Below are 13,248 nucleotides of genomic sequence, written 5' to 3' on the forward strand. Positions count from 1 at the left end.
GGACTGGGAGATAATATCATGCCGGATGTTGTCACTTTTAACTTTAAAACGAGTGGCCAGGCCTTCAGCATTGAGATCAAGATTTCTGACTTACATCAATAAAAGCATGACTCAAATAAGTAGAGTCGCTTCTCCCCTTATGTAAATCTACCCTCCCAAAGCAGACACTGAAACAGAGTTGGATTTTAATGGCCACAGCAGCCGTTTATTATTTAAATAACAACAAATTTAAATACCATAACTTTTTGAATCCCCAAAAAAGGGGATTCATCATAACATTAAATAACCCACTGCGACCCTATCAGGGTCATAACATTATAAACCAACCAGAATGATAGGGGCAAGTCCTTGAAGCCACCGATACTTAATTTTGGCCATCTGCCCACAAAATACCTTACCCCCAGCCGTAACCCGGCCCGGGGGCACCAAATTACCTTTTTGCAGGTGACCATCATATATATATAACCCAGCTTTCAAAAGGGGTAACACCCTAAGAAGCCGACAAATTGGGGGTGCATCCCGTGATGCATTCCCCCCCACCACTTTTTACGACCTACTTCAAGGACTCCCCCCCGCCAAAGCGAAACAGGCCTTGACCACCTCACGCCTGCGAGCTCCTCCACACTCCCACCGCTCGCTCAATCCCATCAGTCAACGCCAGACTCCACATGTCCATCCCCACATCGTTTAGATGCACACCATCCTCTCTCCAATACCTGCCTGTCCCAGCCTCCAGATCCCAGTGGCGCACCGCGACCCCACCATTACCTGCCACAAAACTCGATATAGCCCTGTTAGCCTTAATGCGAGCCTTATTAATTTTTGCCACCGAACGAGCCATCCGCCAGCTCTTCCTAGGGACCATCTCAGACCACACCGTCACCAACTTCGGATAAGTTGCCCATAAACAAAGCAAATCATGCTTGACATCCCTTACTAACTCCCTGAAAGGGCGCAGGCCCAAATCGTTGCCTCCCACATGCAACACCAGCACCTCAGGTGCCCTGTCAAGCAATACAAAATTATGAAACTCCGGCAACACCCTGTTCCATGTCATTCCCCGTATACCCATCCACCGCAAAACCGCCTCCTCCCGCGGAATCCTGAGCTGTCGACCGTCCGGCCGTACATCCGCGCGAAGGGCACCCCAGTACACAAAGGAGTGTCCCATAATCCACACCATACATGAGTCACGGCCTGCAAAACAAATGGAGAACATACACGCACCACCGCTCGTTGCTGCGCAAAATTATTACTCAGGCGGGAACGCACACACCCGGAACCTGTTACACAATACCATATCACAACATGTGTAAGCGAACATAAGAACGGAAACGCGCAGACTCCCAGTGCCCTATCCGCCGCACGCCTGCCTCATCCAAACCCCATCTCACCGCCTCCGTTGCTACCCCAATCCGGAAAGAATGAGACGAATACTGCTCTGCCTGCGCCCCGCTAGCTACCAGACATTTTTTGAAAACCGAGGTGAACTGATACCGCGACAAAAACTTGCCATCCACATGCCGCAGCAACGGCGCATCCGAGAGATCTAAGCCCTCTAAGTATTCCTTGAGACACAACACTGGACAAACCGGATTACCGGTGACCGCAAACAAAACCACCCGACGTCCTACCCCCCTCTGATCCGTTTTCGACCGTCGCAGCACTATCTCCACCCTGTCTTCATACAAATCGACATCATCCTGCAGCAACCCCCCCGCTTTTACCGAACTAGGCGAAACCAATTCCCCCACCCGAAAAGCTCCGAAGAAGGCTAACGCGAAAGCCAACCGAAAAAGCTTGCTCTCGTACTCTGAATGACACACCTGCCACACCACCACCTCCAATGAACACAACAATTGAAAAGACACGGGACGCCTCCTATCCCTCACCACTACACCCCGTTTCAACCCCCTCAATGCCTGGCCCACCAAGAAACGCTTCGTAATGTCCACCAACCCCCGCAATTTACAACCGAAAGCAATGGCCACCACGAAGCGATTAACCTTAGCGACCGTGCAACCCCGGGCAAACGCGTCACCCAACCAAAACAACAAAGCCACCACCCTATCCTCATCAGAGCACACATCACCCAACGATCTCACCCACTCTTCCCATTGCCTCCATCCCGCAGAATAAGCTGACCACGTAGCGCTGGCCAATGACCGCTTTATCAGTGCACCTGCCGCCCGGATACCAACTCCCACAGATGACCGGGACATTCCACCCCCGTTAACTCCGCGTCCGGGACCAGCTGACGGAAACGATCCCACTGCAAGCGAGAAAGCGCATCAGCAATACAATTCTCCGCCCCAGGAACATGGACCGCCACCACCCACGCGTTTAAACTCAAACAAGCAAGCACCAACTGACGCAACAGGCGAACTACTGGAGGGGACGACGCCAACGTATTATTTATAGCCATCACCACCCCCAGATTATCGCAATGAAAACGCACTTTCTTGTCCCGGAACCTGTCTCCCCAAATGGTGACTGCCACCACGATGGGAAACAGTTCGAGTAGGGCCAAGTTACGTGTCAAACCCGTCTCTACCCACTCAACCGGCCATTTTCCTGCGCACCACTGCCCTTTGCAGAACGCTCCGAACCCCACCGCCCCGGACGCATCAGTGAACAATTCCAAATCGAAGCTATCGAGCGCCCGTGACATCCACAGCGAGCGACCGTTATACTGTGCCAGAAAATGGAGCCAGACCCGCAAATCCTCCCTGTGCTCCGCCGTTAAACGCATGAAATGGTGGGGTTCCCCCACCCCCGCCGTCGCCGCTGCCAACCGCCGACAAAACACCCTGCCTATCGGCATGATGCGGCAAGCAAAGTTCAACTTCCCCAATAAGGACTGCAATTCCCATAGTGTAATTTTTTTAATCCGACACGCTCGCTCCACCACTAACCTCAGATCCCCCAACTTATCCTCAGGCAATCTGCACTCCATTGCCACAGAATCTATTGTAATTCCCAAAAAACAAATGGTCGTCACTGGACCTTCAGTTTTTTCCACCGCCAAGGGGACCCCGAACTCCCGCGACACCCAGTTGACCGCCTCAAGTAAATTCGCGCAAACCCCTGAATGCGCCGGGCCAACACACAAGAAATCGTCGAGGTAGTGAATAACCGATTCCACCCCAGCGACCTCCCTAACTACCCATTCCAAAAAAGAACTAAAAACCTCAAAATACGCGCACGACAACGAGCAACCCATGGGAAGGCACCGATCGATGTAGTAACCGCCTTCCCAGTAACACCCCAGCAACCGCTGGCTGTCCGGGTGGACCGGCAATAAACGGAACGCCGCTTGAATATCGGTTTTTGCCATCAGAGCTCCTCTTCCGTAACCTCGTACTAACGCTACCGCCGCATCAAACGACGTGTATACCACGGAACAGAGATCTGGGTCAATGCCATCGTTAACCGATGCCCCTTTTGGAAAGGACAAATGCTGAATGAGCCTAAATTTGTTACCTTCCCGTTTCGGAACCACTCCTAACGGTGACACCACCAAACCCGGAACTGGGATTGTGCTAAAAGGGCCCGCCATTCTGCCCAGATCAATCTCCTTCCTAAGTTTTTCCGAGACTACGGCCGCCTGCTGATATGCCGACTTAAGGTTGCGCTGCGTGAACGGGACCTCGTACGAAGGGGGGGGAATAACAAAACCAGAACTAAAACCTAAACTAATCAACCGCGCCCCCTCCTTGTTAGGGTATCTACTTAGAAAGGGGGCCATCTTTATGAGCTTCACCGGAGTCTCCCCCATGACCAGCCGCACCGCTACCTCCCCCCTGTCGTTTCCCCTTTTTAAAACATTTTGACGCTCCATGCGACTGCCCGCTGCAGTGTGAACACACATGCTTGAATTTACACGCTGCTCCAAATTTACACTGCCCCTCGTTGAACTGCCAACACGTTCCAAATTTGGAACCTGAGGCCAGGCTATTCACGCCGGAAGTTCCTGCTGCGTTCCCGCTCCCAGGAAAGGACTGCCCTTGTTTATAAAGTGCCGTCACCTTCAACCATAAGGCTATGTCCTTATGATCCCACCGTATATTCGGCCGCACCGCCTTCCGCTGCCGAAACTGTTCATCGTAACGAAGCCAAGCCTGTCCCCCATAAACCCTATGCGCCTCTCCCACCGCGTCCAGGTAACAGAATAAGCCGGAACAGTTTTCTGGCGCCTTTTCTCCAATAACACCCGCCAAAATTGCAAAAGCCTGCATCCAATTGACGAATGTTTTTGGAATCAACCTGTACCGTCTTTTTTCCTCCTCATCCTTTTTGGTTTCATCCCGCTTCACCTTATCTAAATTAAACTTTTCCAGAGGAAGCAACGAGAAAATCTCCACGTACTCATCTTTCCAAATCTTTTCTTTAACTTCCTGCTTCAAATGTGCCCCTAACGGGCCCTCATAACATACGTACACCTCCCCGCGCGCGCGATCATCCAGCCGCACCCTATCCATCTCTTTTGGCGAGTCTGTTTGAACCGCCGCCGCCACTGCCACCGCTGCCCTCGCGGCTAGCCCCCCTCCGGATTGCATACCAACATTGCCCCCCCACACCGCAGCCGGCGCCACGCCTGCCTGTTCCTGGGAAGGGAAACCGCCTAGCCGCCCCACCAACGCCTTTAAACAACCCACTAACTCCGTCAAACTATCCCCCCCTGCGCCCTCCTGTAACCCCGGGGCCCTTGACTCCGCCGCGACGTTAGCCGACGCTACACCCTCTACACCGATACCCGACATCAATAAAGCTGGAAAAGGTAACGTAGGTGTCAACTCACCAGGCTGCCCAGGGGCTGTGAACCCGTCAGCCGGACCCCCATGTCCACGTGCAGAGGCCCGCCGCTCACTGTCCTCCAATGCCCCGGAATCCCTCTGGCGCTGTCCGCATTGGCAGTGTGTGCACGGGGAATTTCAAGTTCCGTCCGAGAAAAGGGGGGGCGACATCGCATCATCCGTCTGGCCGAGCTCCAGCTCTTGCCGCAGCCGTCCTGCTGAACCAGCCTCCCGCTGTTCCGTCCCTGGCACTCTCACCACCGACCTCATCCTGCGCCCTCCGCTCCTGTCCACATCGACCGCCCGCTCGTTGCTGCCATGAGCCGACCCTCCGGCTGGCACATCGCCGTGCAGGGTCGCCGACGCCCTTCCGCCACGTACCGAAGAAGGAGGTGGTGTGGCCGGAAGTGAAGGCCTCGTCTTCCTCGTCGCTGCCGCCGGGCGCTGCCGCGTTTTGGGATTCCTCCCAGGACCAGACGGAGGGGCAGCGGCAGGCCGCCCTGGTGTCTGACCTGAAGGGTCCACAGAGGGGCTCAGCCGTGCGGGCGGGCGCGAGCGCCTCATGCTGCGCGTCACTCCGGAAGTGCCGGCCCTGGCCTGAGTCACGGGGGAGACGGGGGCTCCTCTTCTCCTGCCCGTCCCTCTGGAACGCCGGTCCTGGACCTCTGCCTGCTCCAGCGGCCCCGAGACCGCCGGCATGGCGGGCCGCGCCACGCCCGCTCCGGACGATTCTGCCCGATCCTGGTCCGGAGCGCCCGCTTGTCCCTGCAGCAGCGTCGCCACTCGCGCTCCGAGCCATCCCGGACCTTGAGAGGCCGCCGCGGCCCGCAGCAACTCCATCGCCTCCTCGTCAGACGCAGCAGGGATGGTGAACATGTTCCTGCTTCTGTGTCCTGGCGAAGAGATGGAGAGCACAAACAGGAAACAAGGTACATCCCCTTCAATCCCCACCCCTACTCCCCCAAGCCCTCCTGCTCATAGGCCAGCCAACTCTGTGTCCCTCCCATCTATTTTAGTCATGGAGGCCTCCCCTTATTCCTTTTTTCTTCTCTTCAGTACGGCCTCTTCTTTACATCTATTTATCCTCTTATCTGGAGCAAATTTTCTAGCAATACTGTTAATAGCTGTATTTTTTATTCAACAGACAGGTTGTCGGCATTGCTTGGTAAAACTCTTGTTTTATTATACTTCCCTGGAAGCATTACTTTTTAACAATCGTTTGCTCAGTTTTGCATGCATCCTTCATTTTACAGTGATTTATATTTTTAGTGCCTTTTTTTCTGTTAGCTATTGTTGCAGCTGGTAGTACATCAGAAATGGGAAAAAAAGCATGATCATATGAAAGCTGCAGCAGAGAACTCTGGTGAAATAGGTGAGGACACGGAACAGCTCTTTTTACATAAATTTCTCATTTGCTGACACAAATCGCATGCCTGATAAAGATGCATATTGCTAAAGAGGTTCTCCATTCTTTTCTAACTTCACTATGAAATATTTACTAACATATGTCTACACCGATGCTGCAAGTGCATAGAGATCATTGGGGGATATTTATTAGAGGAAATGTGCTAGAAAAGGGCCATAACGTATGCAAGGGATGTGCACCATATTTATTAAAGACATAACATTTTTAATCTTATTTTGTGACAGATGTAAAGAAATATGCATAAAGCGCATGAATAAACAACTTACATCAGTTTATTATGGACTTACGCCATTCTATGATGCAAAAACCTAGTTTACGTGCATGACAGCCATGAGGTAAATTAAAGGGGTTGTCCGGTTTCAGAAAATGAATGTTGTTTTTTGTATATTTAAAAGTTTTCCAATTTACTTTATGTATTAATTCCTAACAGTTTTCAACATCTCTGCTTGCTGTTATTTAGTAGGAACATTCATTGTTTACTTCCAGTGGATACAATTCTGTCCATGGTCATGTGATGGACACACAGGTGCTGGGGTCATTAGAAAAGACAGCTCTGATACACATGCTGTAACTGTAACGATTCCATCACATGACCATGGACAGAATTTTACTCACATTAAGTAAACAATGAAGGTTCCTACTGAATGACAGCAAGCAGAAATCTTGAAAACCATGAGGAAATACAACAGAAATTATATTGGAAAATTGTATAACTTTTAACTGGTTGCCGACACAGGACGAGTATGCTCGTCCTGAGCGGCGAGCACTTCGCGCATTAGGACGAGCATACTCGTCCTGTGTGACAGCCGTCTGTGCCGTCTCTGTGTGTGCGATCGAGAGCGGGGCAACGGCTGTAATACACAGCCACGACCCCGCTCTGACAGCGGAGAGGAGAGAAGCATCTTCTCTCCGCAGTTAACCCTTTGAACGCCGCGATGACAGCTGATCGCGGCGTTCAAGGAGAGGGGACTGCACATTGATCGCGTCACAGAAAATAACTGTGACGCGATCAAAGCCCACAACTCATATGGCCAGACAGCCCAGGGTCCATTGAAGGACCCCAGGGCTGTCTGAACATATTTCCTGTTGTTAGGGCATACTGAGGTGCGCCCTAACAACTGCCTGTGTACGATCAGTAACAGGCTAATGTACTGGCATATAGATCTATGCCAGTACATTACAGTTACAAAATAAAAATCAAAATGATAAATCCCTTTATGGGATTTAAAAAAAAAGTTAAATGAATGTAAAAAAAAAATAATGGTAAATAAATAAATAAAAAGTAAATAAAATACACAGAAATACTCATTTTTTATAATAAATAAACTTTTTAAAATATAAGTCCCAAAACATAAAATAATATAGACATATTTGGTATCGCCACGACCGTAACAACCTGTACTACAAATGTATACCATTATTTATTATGATCGGTGTATGGTGTAAAAAAAAAAATATTAAAACTGCTGCACAACTGCTTTTTTTCTGCATTTTAATCTAATTAAAAATTTATAGAAATTAAACGATAATGTATTTGTACCAAAAAATGGTACGTACATAAAGTACAACTCGTCCCGCAAAAAACAAAGTCTCATACAACTACGTCGTACAAAAAATAAAAGCGTTATGAGCGTCGGGATGCAAAGAGGGAAATTTAAAAAAAATTGCTCTGTCCTCAAGGCTAAAATTGGCCGTGTCCTTAAGGGGTTAATTATAAAACAGATAACATTAATTTTCTGAAACCGGACAATCCGCTTAATGAAGAAATGACTGGTATGCAGTGAGGTGCAACAAGTGTATTATATAGTGTGCACTATTTTTATAAACATGGTGCAATTTGTGCCAAATTAAAGGACCAGTTCTTTTATTGTTAAAGGGACTCTATCACCGCATTATAAGTGGCCTATCTTGTACATGATGTGATCGGCGCTGTAATGTAGATTACAGCAGTGTTTTTTATTTAGAAAAACGATCATTTTTGACGGAGTTATGACCTATATTAGCTTTATGCTAATGAGTTTCTTAATGGACAACTGGGCGTGTTTTACTTTTTGGCCAAGTGGGCGTTGTACAGAGGAGTGTATGACACTGACCAATCAGCGTCATACACTTCTCCCCATTCATTTACACTGCAGATAGCGATATAGCTATATTGCTATGTGCAGCCTCATACACACACACACTAACATTACTGCAGTGTCCTGATAATGAATATACATTACCTCCAGCCAGGACGTGATGTGTATTCAGAATCCTGACACTTCTGAATCTTTTCTGTGATATTTCCAGCAAGGCAAACATAATCTTGTTTTAAATGACAGGTTACATCGTAATCTCGCGAGATTACGTTTGCCTTGCTGTAAATCTCACAGAAACACTATAGAAGTGTCAGGATTCTAAATACACATCACATCCTGGCTGGAGGTAATGTATATTCATTGCCAGGACACTGCAGTAACGTTACTGTGTGTTTATGTGGCTGCACATAGTGATGTAATAAGAACGCTATCTGCTGTGTAAATGAATGTGGAGAAGTGTATGACGCTGATTGGTCACTGATTGGTCAGCGGCATACACTTCTCTCCACAATGCCCACTTGGTCAAAAAGTAAAACACGCCCAGTTGTCCATTAAGAAAGTCATTAGCATAAAGCTAAAATAGATCATAAGTCCGTCAAAAATGATCGTTTTTCTAAATAAAAAACACTGCTGTAATCTACATTACAGCGCTGATCACATCATGTACAAGATGGGAATTTATAATGTGGTGACAGAGCTTCTTTAAGTGTAGATTTAATGACACTATTGATAATAGCCCCAATATATGTACAACATCCATATAGGCTGCCATCTGGACATATATAAGTAAAACTAACTTCTAACTGACTGCAGTCCTCGAGATTCACACTTACAGTACCTTGCAAAAGTATTCACACCCCACTTGGTGTTTTTCCTGTTTTGTTGCATTACAATCTTGCATTTTTGGATTTTCATGGATTTTTTTCGGGGTATACCATTTGATTTACACAACATTTCTACGACTTTGAAGGTGCAAAATATTTGTTAATGTGACGCAAACAATAATTAAGATAAAAACAGAGAACTTTAATGTGTAGGAGTATTCACCCCTTCAATACTTTGGGGAGCCACCTGTTGTTGCAATTACAGATGTATGTCTCTTGGGATATGTCTCTATTAGCTTAGTACATCTAGACACTGGGATTTTTGGCCACGGCTACACAAAGCTTCTTTGGGATATGAATAAAGGTCCTCTTACACAGCCTGCCCTGGGCCATGTAAGCGAGTGCCGATCAACGAGACAGCTCGTTGATCGGCGCTCATTTGCTCCAGTCACAAGGAGCTAGTATGGGGATGAGGGCGCATTACTCCGATCGCTCGTCCCCATACATTATTATCATGTCGGCAGTACATCTCCCTGCTTACACAGGGAGACGGGCTTCCGACAACGATAATATTTAACTTTTTTAAAACTATACAATCAGCAGATGAATGAGCATTCGTTCATCTGCTGATCGCTGCCCTGTTTTCACAGGGCACTTATCGACAGCGAGCGTTCTACGGACGAGCGTTTGCTTGATAATTGGCCCGTGTAAAAGGGTCTTAAGAGTAGGAGTTTCTTGGGAAGTAGTAAAAAATTCAGGTGTAATAAGATTGGGAATAACTGGTGTTAAGGTATATCTCTATACAATTAATCTAATAAAACTTTTGTATACTCGTCAACCCAGCTCTTTGTTGTAAGGCTCTGCACACACTAGCATTCAGAGCTTGCATTGGGGTTTCCACTGCCCTTTCCAGTATTTTTGATGGACATTATAGCACAGTTGTCATTGTTATTATTTTTGTGTAATAAATACTGGAAGCTCCAAAATAATCCTAACAGACTCTATTAAAGTCAATGGGACCTGGTGAAGTTCATCAATATCTATTTTAAAACATATCGGACATAGCTGTCATGGCCCCATTATAATAGACAGCCGTGACACTAGTGTGATCAGAATCGTAGTCAAGCATCAATTGTCACCCCTTTGCTCATGTAATTAGTTAGGCATAGATGTTTTCTGACTTCCCATGATTACTTTTCAGGCATTTGTTAAATTCTTATAGCAGTTACATATGCATATGGCTAATAGAGAGTGGGTAATAATCCGCTGCCACAGTTTATCTCCCACGGAAACAAAGGATCAGTCGTTAAATAGTAGCTGGTTACTAACTCTCCAGTTTCCCCAGGACTGAATGTATGTTAGTGATTACTCACAATCACTGGCTTGATTTTAGGGAGCTACCGACATGGGATTTAATCCCCAGAACGTGTTGATATTGGCTGTTTTTGTATTGTGGAGTTTTATAAAAATTGTGAAGTAGTTGACGACCAATCAGATTCCAGCTCTCATTTTGCAAACAGCAGCAACTTAATTTGTAGATATAAGCAACTACTCCACTTATCCCCTGCACCTCTCCCCCCCCCACTATATTTACACAGTATATAATAAGATCTGCCAACAGCAGCTTGTCTGTTGACAAGTTCCAGGTAGAAACGCAGCTACAAATAAGTGAAAACTTAAGGTAATCTTTTTCTGAACAGCGGTGTGCAAAGAAATTTGATCTCACATGGGTGTGTAAAAGGATATGTCCATAAAATCACTGTACAAGGGCAATCACTACACTAGGATTATGGTTTTTAACATACAGTACTGAGGGCACTAATACACAAAATAAACAATAATGAAACATAAAAATATTGTTTATAGTAAGCAAAAATTGGTCATATACCAAACCTAAAATTAATCATTGTCATTTGTTTAACCCGTTCCCTCTGCAGCCAATTTGCGTTTTTTCATGTCCGGTTTTTCCTCCCTGCATTCCAAAAGCCATAACTTTTTTTATTTTTCCATCATCAATGCTGTATGGGGCTTGTTTTTTGCAGGACGAGTTGTGGTTTTTCATGGCATCATTTAATGTATCATATAATGAACTGGGAAACTGAAAAAAAAAAAGTGTGATGAAATGGGCAAAAAACAGCGATTCCGCCATTGTTTTTAGGGTTTAGATTTTACGGTGTACATTGTGCGGTAAAAACAACATGTTAACTCTATTCTACGAGTTGATACGATTATGGTGATACCAAATTTATATTGTTTTTTTTTATGTTTTACCGCTTTTACAAAGAAATAACTATTTGTTAAAAAAATTCTTAATTTACGGCATTCACCATGTGGGTTAAATAATGTGATATTGTAATAGTTCAGACTTTTAGAGACGTGGCTATACCAGTTATGTTAATTTTTTAACATTACTTTAGAGAAAAAAATTAGAAAAAAGTTTTATTTTTAATGTTCAATGTTTTTTTTGTACATTACAAAATACTTTAACAGTTTTTTACTATTTTTATTGGTCTCCTTAGGGGACTTGAACCAGCGATCATTGGATCAGCAGGGCTTAATAGGCGCACAAAGATGACAAATCTGTGGGCCTTCATCAGGCCCCCAGGCTGCGATGACAATCATCTGCACTTCGCAATCACATCCCTGAAAGGCCAATGGAAGGCCGCCCCCCTCTTTCTAATGGCTTAGTTGCAGCGGTCGCTATTGACCGCATCATCTAAGTGGTTAAACAGGCGTAATCAAGGTGATCTTAAAATCTTCCGGTGTCGGCCGTAACATACAGCCGACACCCACTCAGTATGGAGCGCACTGAGCCCTTGAGCCCGCTCCATACTTCCCCTTGACTGTCACGTACATGTACGTGACATGTCGTTAACGGGTTAAAGTGGACCTGCCAACTGTCACGGCGTGGGGTGTGGACCTACTGGGCCGTACCACGTAGCGGAGTAGCAGCTGACCAACAAGGTACAAAACAATGTCTATAGTTCAGAACGGGTACCTGAGGCAATGTAGAGAGTGGCGGAAGCAGGACTTGACTTTCACAGCAGGTAACGCCGAAAATACAGCGGGAAGGCACAACTTGACTTTCACAGCAGGTAATGCCGCGGATGCAGCGGGAAGGCACAACTTGACTTTCACTTGTATATACAATAGCACGGGATACAGGGTACAGGCAGCTGGAACGGGTAACACTGGGAACTGGAAAACACTGGGAGACCTTTTGCAAGACAAACTAGGGTATACAACAACGCTCAGGCAAGGAACCAGTGGGCAGAGCCCCTTTTTATAGTCCAGCAGCCATTTGGGCTGATAATTGATATTAGACAGCCGGACGCGTACTGGCCCTTTAAGGCCGTGCGGGCGCGGGCGCCCTGCGGGAAACAGTATGAGGACCCGGAAGAGAGTGCTGGCGTCTCCATGGAGGGAGCGGACGACGAGAAGAGAGATTTCCATCGTCAAAGGGTGAGTTTGAACGACGACCCCCGGCCATGGACGTAACAGTATCCCCCCTCTTACGCCCCCTCTTCTTGGGACCAGAGCGGGAAAGAAATTTCTTCACGAGGACAGGAGCATCGATGTTCTCCTCTGGCTCCCAAGACCTCTCCTCTGGATCAAATCCCCTCTAATCCACCAAGTAAAACGTCCTGCCTCCTACTTTCTTGGTGGCCAGGATCTCCTTCACTTCGAAAGTTCCGGATGAACCGCCAGGAGCCACTGCGGAACGAGGAGTCCTGGAGTAGCGGTTCAGAAACACGGGTTTTAGCAAGGAGACGTGGAAGGAGTTAGGGATCTTGAGGGTAGGAGGTAGTCGAAACTTGTACGACACAGGATTGATCTGTAGTAGAATCTCGAAGGGTCCAAGGAACCTGGGAGCAAATTTGCAAGAAGGCACCCTGAGCCGGATATTCCTGAAAGACAGCCAGACCTTTGTACCTGGAAGAAACTGGGAAGGTTCTCGTCTTGTAGTGTCTGCCTTTCTCTTCATGCAGTCCACCGCCAGCAGAATAGAAGAACGTGTCTGCTGCCATATTTGCAGAAAGTTCCTGAAGGTAGAGTCGGCTGCAGGCACCTGAGACATAGTAGAGCCGGGCAGGGGTATTCGAGGATGTTGGCCGTAGACTATG

The sequence above is a fragment of the Rhinoderma darwinii genome, chromosome 2 (genome assembly GCF_050947455.1).
Source record: "Rhinoderma darwinii isolate aRhiDar2 chromosome 2, aRhiDar2.hap1, whole genome shotgun sequence".
NCBI lineage: Eukaryota > Metazoa > Chordata > Amphibia > Anura > Rhinodermatidae > Rhinoderma > Rhinoderma darwinii.